The sequence below is a fragment of the Haematobia irritans genome, chromosome 4 (genome assembly GCF_050003625.1).
Source record: "Haematobia irritans isolate KBUSLIRL chromosome 4, ASM5000362v1, whole genome shotgun sequence".
NCBI classification, from domain to species: Eukaryota; Metazoa; Arthropoda; class Insecta; order Diptera; family Muscidae; genus Haematobia; species Haematobia irritans.
Genome location: NC_134400.1, coordinates 67,594,711 through 67,608,080, shown reverse-complemented (window position 1 = coordinate 67,608,080; position 13,370 = coordinate 67,594,711). Strand labels below are relative to the sequence as shown.

The window sequence follows — 13,370 nt, the reverse complement described above, 5'->3', positions numbered from 1 at the left end:
GGAAACTAATTTAAATAAACTTATATCTATAATTATCAAATTCGTAACAATATGAATACAACTGACAAAAGGAAACTTCAAACTACTTTTAACAATGCAGTATGATATGCTTTTGGTTTAAGACGATTTGACAGAGTCTCACAATACTCATTACTGAAGTTGCCACTGGAAATATATTTAAATATGCAAATCATTAGTATTGCTACATGAAATAATACACACCAGTAAACCTTCATATCTATATGCGAACTTGATATTTTCGGGAAAAACATTAAACAAATTGCACACCGTCGTCACTCATCACAGAAACTTTTTTTTATTAACACGATCCGTCTCTGGAATCAAATCCCTAATGAGCTGCAATTAATAACCAATAAACAACGATTCAAGAGGAATATATATTCAACCATGTGAAATATTTTAGTACCGGGGAAGCTACATTTCTTTTTCTACACCAATATAATATATTTTAGAATATTGTTATTTTTTATACTTATATGTTATTTTTATTATAATTATAATTGTAATTTAATTTAATACATATTAATAACGATGTTATAATAATCTAACATAACATGGTCCAGTACTATAATTCATAAGATTCAATCTTGTTGTATTGGAAATACCATTCAATAAATGACATGAAATGAAGACGAGTGTATTATCATCCTGTGTGCCATGGAGCACCATCGTGTAGATATTAAATAAGGTAGGACTTAAACAGCTGCCTTGTGGGATGCCATTAAAGATTTCAAAATGATTGTTTCCCATAACTAATATTTTTTGCATAGAAATGACCTTATCCATGCTATTATTTGGTTAGGACAGTTCAATTCAAGTAATATGGATTGTAGTACACCTATATTAACCCGCTCATAAGCGTTGCTTACATCCATTGTAATTAGTACCACTTTTTTTCCTTTCTCTTTGTAGAGGTTCATAGTGTGGATTAGGTCGTTAATGCAGTGCACGGCCGACATATTTTTCCTGTAGGCATATGATCTCTTTGGTAATAGGTTATTTAGATTTATAAATGCATTTAGGCGTTCTTTTACCATTAGGTTTGTAATTTTATTGTATAGATATCAAGATCCTTACCTTTTTTTGGGTACTGGTACAATTTTTTCTCAAGTCATCACTAACCTCGCATACTCTCCAAGTGTTATTGAGTGCTTCAAGCAAGTTCTATTTACATGTCAGTGGTAGTTGATGAATCATTTCATATGCAATACCGAAAAAATTAATATTAATTTTTTTGCACATCAGCTGATTGTTTTCTAGTGGTATCGGCCTTTTATTACCGAGTATTGTAATTGGTACAAAAAGTATTCGTCGTCGACGACTTAAAAGCGACAGACGACAAAAAGCTACGGCGAGAGCGATTTCAGGAATAAGGGTGAAAATGTATTGAAGTGAATTGAAAAATAAAGAACATTGAATTGAATAATTTCAAATTGCCCGCATATTAATTAATTTTAATGAAGTTTTATGACACCAACAGGAAGAAAATCGAATTATCTATGCAAAAGTGTTTACAAATAATGATATTTAAAGTTTTGTTGTTTGGTCTTATTTGTTGATACGTTTAATAAGATAATTATTTATCAATTAGTATTGTAGTGTCCCTGCCAACATTTTTTGAATTTGGGGGCGCTTCTGAGAATCCCCACTACGTCGAAAACAGTCGTATACGATATCCAAAACTCCTCGGAAAAGCGCCGTCACTATTGAGAAGTTGTAACACGCCAAGTTACTACAAAAAAGTATCGCATGAGTGCAATTATTAGGAGCCTTTCTGGATACATTTAGAAGGACGCCATTAAGAGCCCCTTCAAACAATCACACAAAGTGCATTTTAAGATAGTTGTAAAAGAATCATTGTGGTCAAGTAAAACACGACTGTTTAGATGTTTATTAATTTTATGAAACATTTATAAATTCTCATAAATATAACATTTATACGACTATCACATCACATTTAACACATTTTTATGCATTAATAAGAGATTGATGTTGAGTTACAAGTTGTAAGTTAAATGTTATAGCGTCTATCAGCCAGTACTTTTATTCCCAATGGAGGCAGCGTGTCTGGAAAAATATTTGAAAAACTATCACTTTATTCCATTTGGAAAGTCAAAAATTGTTCACCAATTTACTTTTCACAATTTTAAGCGTAATAACTATGTTTTCAGCACTTTATTTTCGTTTTCATTGAAATAAATTATAATAAGCCAGTTGCGCTTGGTGTTTCACAAAATATAAAATGGCTCTTGTAACAATAGTGATGGCAAAATACTTACATGCGAATAGTGAGGGCAAAATACTATCACAGTTGGCGATTGTTGCAGTGTCACTTACGAGTCTGTGGTAGCGATGAGGATGAAATGGAACATTGAAATGCTGGCAGGGGTATTATGTAGTGTAGTGTATTATTATATATTTTATTTTGACGAAAATGAATAAATTATACAAAATTCATAGAATTTTGGCTTTGACTTTCAATTAGAATTGGGGATATCATTTATACAAATTTTGTTTGAAAATTATTTGCAACAATAGGGCTGTTTTCTTTTAGCACTGGATGCAACATTTGTATGGGCTATCCAGAACATCGTTGCACTGGTGTTCTATCCAGAACAACTCATCAGTGCAAGTCGTGCCGATGTTGCCAGATAGTATATTGATAAAGTGACGCTTCTTCGATTCACAATAGTAATTAATTGTGACTATTTTATCGAAAAACATGAAATTCAAATAGGTACAGCGTCATAAATAATCGCAGCAGTGAATATGTATTACTATTTGAGTATTTCATACATTAAAAATGCAAATTTTAGTTCTTTCCTTTGATTGTTTTTAAACAGCTGATGACAGTGTTGCATCCCAATAAACACAAGATGAGCGTTTTTCAAATGCGACAACTTTTCAGTTTGAGGGTAAATATAATTTTCAACATAAATTCAACTTGACTTGAAATAGCTCATCTTCAATACATCTTCAAATTGTTTGCGAATTACTTCCAATTTGCCAAAATGTTGACGAAATCTTTGAAAAGGTGTTGAAGATAATATGAGAAAACTTTGACAAAACACTACCCTAATGCGCTTTACAGACTATCAGTTATTCCGGACGACAGTGCTCGTGTCGAACATATCCCATATATTGTGCACAATATAAGTTAAGTCCGAAGGCATAATCGGTACTGCTGCATGTTTGTGGGATCGATAACACATTTACCGATTATTTAGTCATCGCCGACAAGTCGTATCGATCCGACACACTATAAGATTCTTTACAAACACCGACATTCCGTCCGGAATAACAGATAGTCTGTAAAGCGCATAAAATGCAACGAAAAAACCATGTGGTTTTCAATACTTATTTGTGCAACGAAGTTCGTGGTCAATTGCAAGAAATAAAAAAAATGGAAAATTTTAGACAAATAACCAAATAGTTTATAAAAATAGGTAAGTGAAAATAATAAATGAAATAAAACTTTAAGGAAGTCACTAAATGTATATCTCTTTGCAGAAAACTAAAATTATGGATTCTACGTTCTTGAAAACATTTAAACGCTGACCGATGAAAAAATGGTGGACAATTAACTGGAACTGCTTCAAATAGTTTATAATAATTGGTACGTCAATATGAAAAATTAAATCAACACTTTAGAGAAGTCACTAAATTTAAATCTCTTTGCAGAAAACTAAAATCTTTGGAATCTACATTCTTGCAAACATTAAGAAGCTGACCAATGAAAAATGAGTGGCTTATCGACATGAAAAATTTTCCAGAAACATTACAAGTGCAACCAATTAAAATGGTTAAAAACAACAAATTGTTGAAATCAGCAACTTCTGGATGAAAATGTGCATCATATCGTCAGTTTAATTCATATGCTATTATCAGTTTAAAATGGATATTTTGTGAATTCCTTCTGCTGGAAATCAATTCTAACACGCGGTTCCTAATTTCAAATTGCCCGCATGTTAATAAATTGTAATGCTGTTTTATGACACCAAAAGGAAGGAAATCGAATTATCAATGCAAAAGTGTTTACTAATAATGTTTAAGATATTTAAAGTTTTGTTGTTTGTTTGTTCCTATTGGTTGATATGTTTAATAAGATTGATATTTAACAATTGGTATTGTAGTGTATTATGTAGTGTAGTGTATTATTATATATTTTATTTTGATAAAAATGAATAAATTATACAAAATTCATAGAATTTTGGTTTTGACTTTCAATTTGAAGTGGGGATATCATTCATACAAATTTAGGTTGAAAAGTATTTGCAACGATGTTAATTTTGAATTTGACTCGCATCGAAAATTGTTTGACAAATTATTGAGTAGCGATGCATTTCAATTTGAGGATAACACTTGAGATATTATTGCTAATGTGTTGAATTTCACTGTTGAGGGTAATGTCTGTTTTTTGTTGAGAACGCGATTTTCTCAACAATTTCTCAACTTGAATATTACCCTAATCCTTTGAAAAAATGTTTGAAAAATTGTTGAAATTTAGCATTTTTCAAACGTTTGTGTTTATTGGGATATATTTGGAGATGTTTTGGACAAGCGAGTACTCTGTTTTCTTTTAGTCCTTCACGGCTTAGAGTATCCAGTGCTAAAAGAAAACAGCCCTAATGTTAATTTTTAATTTGACTCGCATCGAAAATTGTTTGAGAAATTATTGAGTAGCGATGCATTTCAATTTGAGGATAACACTTGCGAAATTATTGCTAATGTGTTGAATTTTACTGTTGAGGGTAATGTCTGTTTTTTGTTGAGACCGCGATTTTCTCACAAATTTCTCAACTTGAATATTACCCTAATCCTTTGAAAAATTGTTGAAATTTTGCATTTTTCAATCGTTTGTGTTCAATGGAATATGTTCAGTGTGTTTTTATTCGTATAAATGTTATACCTGTTATACAAAGGTAACGGCATTTTTGTGAGGAGTTTTGGATATCATATGGGACTGTTTTCGACTTGGTGGGGATTCTCAGAAGCACCGTGGAATTCAAGTTCACCTACCGCCTATCGTTATCGTTATATTTGTACACTAAAAGAGTTTTCTTTCTGTTTTTGCATCCATGTGTTACCCTGTGATTACTAAAATATTTTTCTTATCGAAATGTAGCTAATTCGCTATCCTAATGGAGGTTTATTTATTTAATCGGAATTGACTCATCTGTCAAAGGCGTATCGATTGTGCAGTCTTATTATTCATCAGTATTCGGATAATTAATTTTTGTTCTTGCATTGTTTAAATTTTCGTTGATACCAAAAAATCGACAAATACTGTACTGTGCTCAATATTGTTATATGTAAGTATATCACTGTTAAAATATGAATCAAACATTAAAGTAGCATATCCTATGGAAATAGAAATTACATATACTGACATATATTGAAAGTGTTGTGTCCAGAAATTAGGTAAATGATGAGAAATTAGGATTGCCGACTGCAAGGACTAGAAGTTCACTTGTCAATAATGGAGGCGCATCATAAACAGCAACCACTGCCCATTTTGATTTGGAATCTGACCACTAGAAAATAATGACCATTGTAAGGTTTAGCTTACTCGAGGTGTACGCGTTGACGATTTTATCTGGTTCCTCCCAGGGAAGATGGGTGGAATATATGGTAACATCAGAATCTGAAATATAGGAATTGTGTATTTTTTACATTTTTTTTTAAAGATTTTCATCTTTCCTTGATAATGCTAAAATTTAAACTTTTAGAAATTGTTTAAAAAGCTGAAGTGCATATGAGATGTAACTCTATGTTCTTAGAACTCATAGTTGTAGAGCCCACAGCTTTTGAGAGGCAACCCGCTGCATGGTTTTTGCATAGACCTTATAATACATAGATGATCCACTATTCTCTTTAAAAAAAATGTGTCAGTTCCAAAAATTAATTTTCTGACATTTCGTTTTGATTTTTCTCGTAATTTTGGGTAAAATTGGCAAACTACAAAAAGGAAAACGAAAGAGATTGTAAGCGTGCTCTTATTTTTCTCATTTATTCTTAATCTTCGAACTGTTAAACATAGTTTGACACCCATGGCTCATCTATGTATTATAAGGTGTATGGGTCAAGCAACTCGTACTTTACTTCGTTGATTTGTTAAAACACTCTTGATGAAAAATTATTTTTTTGTTGTAAGCCAGGACTTTTTTTCTCGAATTTATACATTTAATTGATCCACAAGGTTGCAATAGTACTCTGAATTTATTGTTTTACCCTTTTGCAGATAGTCAATCAATAAAATACCTTTGAAGTCCCAAAAAACCGTTGACATAACCTTACCAGCCGATTGAATTGTTTTTGCCTTCTTTGGGTCACTTCCTCCAGCTTCAGTCCATTGTTTGGATTGTTCTTTTGTCCCTGAAGTATAGTGGTGGATCCATCTCATCAACAGTTATGAAACGACGCTTAAAATCCATTTTATTTCGCTTAGAACGATCCAAACAAGCTTGAGAAATGCTCATTCTTATGCGTTTTTGATCGACTGTTAACAAAAGCGGCGCCCATCTTGCAGAAAGCTATTTCACTTCTAATTTTTCCATTGTAAAAAAGTTGCAGATGCGTCTGTTTTTAACACCCGTTTCTATATGAAGGAGTTGCCAGATCGAAACAAAATTTAACATGTGTTCATAACAGAGATGGAAGTTAACTTTTTTCTGTTTATACCGCGATTTTTGTGCTAGGCTAAGAAGTTTCCGAACTGCCCTCGTATTAATGGTTTGGGTTCCAACCGGTTCCAATGGTTTGGGTTCCAACGCCCTCGACGTTATTTATTATTACCCTAACCAACTGTTAGATATACTTACCAAATTCCAATATTAAATGAAACGCGCAGATTATATTGAGATTTTAATTATAATGAAATAATGTTTGTCTATTATTATAGGAGTATTTTTGTACACCAATGGCAGATGGTTATTAGATTGTTATTATGTGGTCACGCTACAAAACCTAATTCAATATATACTTACCAACAATTTCTTCCCTAAGACTCTAGTTCTGAATTTTTTGTGCTTAATACAATAAAAGAGCTCGCTTGCCGTAAAGAGTATATGTGTTTGTTGATGTATGAAGCGTGCAAATTTTATGGATTTTTTTTATAATATTATATTTTTACTAAATCGGTACGATACTTACCTTAAGATAAATTCATGTCTACACTTGTTAATGCGAAAAATTTTATTCAATTTATTACCGACTATTAATAAGTAAATTTAGTGACGCTGTTCCTCGTTTTGCAAATTTTGTAGCGTCATGTCATCTGTTAAACTTATTAAAATATCGGTAAAAAGAAGGGGCGATGGCATAAAAGATGTAAGGTGGCCAGCTCGCCCAGTGTGGCGGTTCTTCGAGCCAAATTATTCGTTGGGGGATCAAAATACTTTGTAACTTTATAGATGATAAATCGAGGCGGATTTTCGTCTACTTTATAAAGTCAAAGACGGAAGTATTTGAGAGATTCAAGGCATTTAAGGCAAATGTGGAACGACAAACTGGTCGCAAGATAAAGGTTATTCGTACGGATAATGGTACCGAATATGTGAATTCCACTTTTAATTCATATTTAGAGAAGGAAGGTATTTCCAGACAATTGACTGTTCCGTACACTCCTCAACAAAACGGTGTTGCGGAACAAGCCAATCGCACTCTCGTCGAGATGGCCAGGTGCATGATGGTCTTTGCTAATTCTACACCAAATTTGTGGGCTGAGGCAGTAAATACAGCGGTTTACATCAGAAATAGGTGCCCAACTAAACAACTAATCGATAAAACTCCATATGAAGCTTGGCATGGTAGAAAGCCTAGCGTGCAACATTTGAAGACATTCGGCTCAGTTGCTGTTGCTCTAGAGAAATCGAAAAGAAAATCGAAATTTGATCCCAAGGGTAATCAGTTTATAATGGTTGGATATTCTACAACGGCGAAGGCGTATAGACTCTATGATGTGAGTAATAAAAGAATAGTTGAGCATCGAGATGTAATTTTCGACGAGACTTCTACTGGAATGAGAAATGGAAATGATGAGCAACAGGCCAGAAACATGTCTGCTGATGTTTTAACTTTATTCTTTAAGGATTTTGAAGAAAATGAATTGAATGCTGGTGCCACAGGCAACAGAAACTCCACCGAACAATCAGATATTAGTTCTGACGATGAAATGTGTGACTTGGAAGGATTCGAAGATGCCGTGGGAGAAGAGAACACAGAGGCCAGCGTAGAAGCAGAACCACCAAATGAAAATAGACAGGAAAGACCGAGGCGAACAAGAAGTGCTCATAACGAAGGCATTAACCATATGACTGGAGAAGATATCCCACAGACGATTGATGAAATACTCTCCTGTAGCAGCAAGAAGCATTGGCTAAAAGCAATGAATATGGAATACAAGGCTCTTTGCAAAAATAATACTTGGACACTGGTGGACTTGCCAGTTAATAAAAGGGCAATACCATGCAAGTGGGTTTACACTTTGAAACGAGATGCAAATGGCAACATTGAAAGGTATAAGGCAAGGCTAGTGGCCAAAGGATGTAGTCAACGCATGGGCGTAGATTTTAATGAAACATTTTCCCCAGTTGTACGGTATTCTACGGTTCGTTTGCTTCTATCTATAGCTGTTAAGGAAAAAATGTTCCTACACCAGATTGACGTTGTTGTTGTTGTTGTAACAGTTTATTGTGATCTCATCCATTTCATGTTATACGCTTGGTACATCAGCTTGTTGGCAGATCAAGGAACTCTGCGACTAAGATGGGGTGTGTCCAGAGTGATCTGGTGGTAAGTCGGGTTGGTTTGGCTGGGCAAGAGAAAAGATGACGCGTGTCGTGTGGCCCTTGGTTGCAAATTGGACAAACGTCAGATTGACGTGAGTACTGCCTACTTGAATAGTACTCTTTCAGATGAAATTTACATGCAGCAGCCACCTAATTTCGAGAATAAAGGATTTCCTGGAAAAGTATTGAGACTCCATAAAGCCATTTATGGCTTAAAGCAAAGTGGCCGCGAATTGAATATTAAACTGGATGAGACACTACGCTTAATGAAATTTGAACCATGCGAAAATGAACCTTGCCTCTACAAAGGAACCAGGGACAACAAATTTGTAATGATAGCAATTTATGTCGACGACATCATAATCGGTTGTAAAGAAAAGTCAGTGGTTCTGAACATAATAGATGATATAGCAGGAGTTTTTGAAGTGACAAATAAGGGTCAACTCAAATATTTTCCCGGAATGAAAGTGGAATGTGAGGGCGAGACTGGTAGAATAAAGTTGAGTCAAAGTCAATACATTCGAGACACATTAAAGGCATATGGCATGAGCGCATGTAAACCATTGAAGATTCCACTGGAAGCAGGATATCAGGTAGGCTTTGATGAGAGCAGTGAGAAAGTGGATCCGACTGAATTCCAGTCCCTCGTAGGTACTCTAATGTACCTTGCGATTTCCACGCGACCCGATATTCTACATTCGGTGTCAAAATTGGCTCAAAGGAACTCTGACCCTCGACTGGAACACAGAATAAGGCTTTTGCACATCTTGCGATACCTATCCGGAACCATTGATTTCAAGTTAATTTTTGACAATGATGGAGAAACGTTAAAAGGTTTCGTTGACGCTGACTGGGGTGGAAATTCCGTTGACAGAAAGTCTTACTCGGGCTTTGTATTTTTCCATGGCAATTCCATCATAACGTGGGACCTAGAAAGCAGAAATCAGTCGCTTTGAGCAGTACAGAAGCCGAGTATATGACTGTTTCTGAGGCTGCAAAGGAAGCTGTTTATTTGAAACGACTTTTAATGGAATTAGATCTTTTGAATGATACAACGGTTGTAATTTATATCGACAATCAAGGAGCCCAAAAATTAGCGGAAACCTCAGTGTATCACAAGAGGTCCAAACATATTGATATACGATACCATCATATTCGTGATTTGGTGCAAAACAAGGAAATCAAATTGGAATATTGTCCAACTTCCGAAATGACCGCGGATGTTATGACCAAAAACTTGCATTCAGTTAAGCATTACAACTTCTGGGACTTATTGAACCTTAAATGAATTATTAGCGATAAAGCATCCTAGTTGAGGAGGAGTGATGAATATAGTTGGCAACTCTGTTCTATCCAACAAGTATGCTGTTATCCCTTTTTTTACTTTCTTTCTTTATTTTCTCATTTTCATTGTAAAACTTGAACTGTAAAGATCACTAAATTGACATTGAATTATTTCTTTGAATAAAAGTTAATAAATTGGCACAGTTGAGAGAATAGTTTTTATCAATTGTCGATGCTGATCTCTTCGATACGCTGTGTAATCGTGATTTTTGGCCTCCTAGGGCATTCGTTAAGGAGTTTGTTGATCGGTCTGATAACTTTGCTAGATTACCTAGCAGGCCTCCTCCATCTCCAAAAAACTGAGTGGCTCTTTTTCTATTTTTATCAGAATGTCAGAGGGTTGAATACGAAATTATCGAGGCTGTATGCTGATAGTTTTGATTTTGAGTTTGCGGTTTTGGTTATGACTGAGACTTGGCTCAGGCCATCGGTATATGATTCTGAGATTCTTTGTGGGCGTTACTTGGTGTTCAGGAAGGATCGTATGGGTAGGATTGGTGGCGGAGTACTAATTGGTGTCCTTGACACCTTCCCATCTGAGCGAATTGTTCTGGACGATGTTGATGGTATTGAATTCCTTGCGGTAAGGGTAGATGTTCTGGGATTTAGGTTATTCGTCACATGCTCATATATTCCTCCGGCTTCTGAGTATTCTATCTATGAGCGTCATTTTGTGGCGATAAATAGTATTATGTCTGGAATGAATGATTCGGACAGGATCGTGGTTTTGGGCGATTTTAATTTGCCTATGGTGTCTTGGCTCGATTTGCCTGATACGGAGGCGTTGACTCCACTGACTACTTCTGGTGGATCGGAATGGGTGACGACTTTTTTGGATCTTTTTCTTGATGCTGGTTTGTGTTTGGGAGTTTTGAATTTCTTTGGGAAGATTCTTAATTTGGTTTTTGTAGGCGATCCTTATAATTTTGATTTGTCCAGATGTGATCCTGTTTCTTATCCTGAGGATAGGTATCACCCTGATTTCTCTCTTTGCCTCTTGGATGTTGCTCATGAGTCTCATATGGTTGCTGCTCGGGATGAGGTATTTTCACTATGTTTTAAGATTTGTTGAATTCGCTTCTTTCGGGTGTTGACTGGGGATCTGTTTGTAGGTGTGATCGGTTGTCTGATATCGATATGGATGTTGATAATTTCTACAAGGTTTTGGACGGTTTTGTGTCGCGGACTGTTCCTAGGCGAAGGGTGGATTTCCCTAGGAATCGGCCATGGTATTCTCCTGTGTTGATAAGAGGACGGGATCTGATTTTGATTATGCTCGGTACTCTGTCGCTAGGTCTATTTATAATATGGAATCAAGAGCGTGTTATGTTCGTTACATTGATAAGGTTAGAGGTGACATTCATTGTAACCCGAGGTCTTTTTATGATTTTGTTAGGATGAAACGTAAATCTTCGACTAGGCCGTCGAAGACCCGGAGGGATGGTGTTGACTTTTATGGGGACCAGTCCATTGGGGACTGTTTCGCGGGCTATTTTGAATCTGTTTATAGAAAGATTGCTCATGATGCTTATGGTTCATATCCCTATTCTATTAGGTCGCTTGATAGGGTGGCAATTCCATTATTTGATAGTCTGTCTGTGTCTGGGTATTTGCGTGGGGTTGAGGCGTCCACCAGTGGTGGTCCAGATGGGATTCCTGGGATATTTCTGAGGTTATGCTCCGAATGTCTCACTGCTCCATTGTCGATGTTATTTAATAGTTCATTGAGGTTCGGTCATTTCCCTCTAAGATGGAGGAGCTCTTTTGTCGTACCACTTCATAAGTCGGGGAGCCCCTTTGATGTGGGTTATTATAGGGGGATAGCAAAATTGAGTGATATTCCCAAGCTTTTTGAAAAGATGGTGACTGATGTTTTGTCGCATGGCATTTCTTTGATACTGGATCCCTGCCAGCATTTCGTAAGGGCCTATCGACTACAACGAACTTGGTGGAATTTACTTCTCATGTTATTAATCAGTTTGTTTTTGGGAACGAGAATCATGTTATTTATTCGGATTTTAATAAGGCTTTTGACCGGGTGAATCATAAGCTCTTGTTATATAAGCTGGATAGGATTGGATTGGCCAGTACACTTTTGGTTTGGATTTCGTCGTATCTTGATTGCCGTACGCAGAATGTGTCTTTTGGTGATTCCTATTCAAGGTGCTTTGATGTCCCATCAGGTGTGCCTCAGGGTAGTCATTTGGGGCCTGTCTTATGTTTGTTATTTATAAACGATTTACCTCAGTCCGTAGTTATCTCTAGGATTTTGATGTATGCTGATGACGTTAAGTTATTCTCATCGTTTGATAATTCTGGTCAGGTGCATTTATTACAAGGTGATTTGGATAGCTTTGATGATTGGTGTAGGGTAAATCTGATGGATTTGAACTTGAGGAAATGCAAGTTTATGCGATTCTTTAGGTCTAGGCCTACTGATGTTCGGTATAGTATACGGGGCTCGTTATTGGAAGAGGTTGATTCTTTTGTTGATCTTGACACTGTTATGGATCGTAGGCTTAATTTTAATAGTCACATTGATTCGATGGCGAGTAAGGCATATGGGGTTCTAGGATTCATAAAGCGTTGGGCGAAAGAGTTTTCGGACCCTTATGTTACAAAGAGGCTTTTTACTGCCCTTATTAGACCCATTCTAGAATATGGTTCTATCATGTGGGATCCTCAGTATGAAGTTTACATTGATAAGATAGAATCGGTTGAGAAGCAGTTCTTGTTCGCTTCCATCTTCATTGGAACAGTGTTTTTGTTCTTCCTTCATACACTTCTAGATTGAGGCTGATTAATTTGCCTACTCTTAGGAGCCGACGGACGATGTTGAGCTCCATGATGATGTATACGTTAGTTAGTGGGGATATTCCATGCTTGGAATTGATATCTAGGATATGGATAAATGTTCCTTTTAGGGCATCTAGGAATTACCAGTTTCTTTATATTGATTTTCAACGTTCGAATTATGCTTCTGTGGAGCCTATTCGTAGGATGTGCATTATTTTTAATTCAATCTATCATCTAGTTGACACTAACCTTAGTATTGATATGATGTGTTAACTTCAAGTCCGGCCCAGTGCAGCCTGTTTGCGTTAGCACAGAATAGATTTTGTCTGCGTATCTTTGTTATTGTTTTGTATATCAACATATTTTTCTACCTGAATGCATTTCTAAAAATATTTGCAAGTTCATACATACATACACCTA

General features: G+C 35.8%; 1 protein-coding gene and 2 long non-coding RNA genes across 3 annotated transcripts in view; 2 read left to right on the top strand and 1 right to left on the bottom strand.

Moving 5' to 3' along the window:
* Nucleotides 1-477: 477 nt before the first annotated feature.
* On the bottom strand, nt 478-1,271 carry LOC142235582 (uncharacterized). The gene is made up of 2 exons (XR_012721861.1): nt 1,099-1,271; nt 478-987 (listed from the first exon to the last, which is right to left on the bottom strand). It is a non-coding gene; the product is annotated as an uncharacterized LOC142235582 (long non-coding RNA).
* Nucleotides 1,272-3,072: 1,801 nt separating this feature from the next.
* Nucleotides 3,073-4,229, top strand: LOC142235112 (uncharacterized). The gene is made up of 3 exons (XR_012721801.1): nt 3,073-3,467; nt 3,532-3,637; nt 3,703-4,229. It is a non-coding gene; the product is annotated as an uncharacterized LOC142235112 (long non-coding RNA).
* A 944-nt stretch (nt 4,230-5,173) lies between these two features.
* Nucleotides 5,174-13,370, top strand: part of Klc (kinesin light chain) — a 325,224-nt gene continuing 317,027 nt past the window's right edge. Inside the window, exon 1 of the mRNA XM_075303661.1 lies at nt 5,174-5,333. The gene's annotated coding sequence lies outside the window, so the exon portion shown is untranslated. The remainder of the gene's footprint in view (nt 5,334-13,370) is intronic.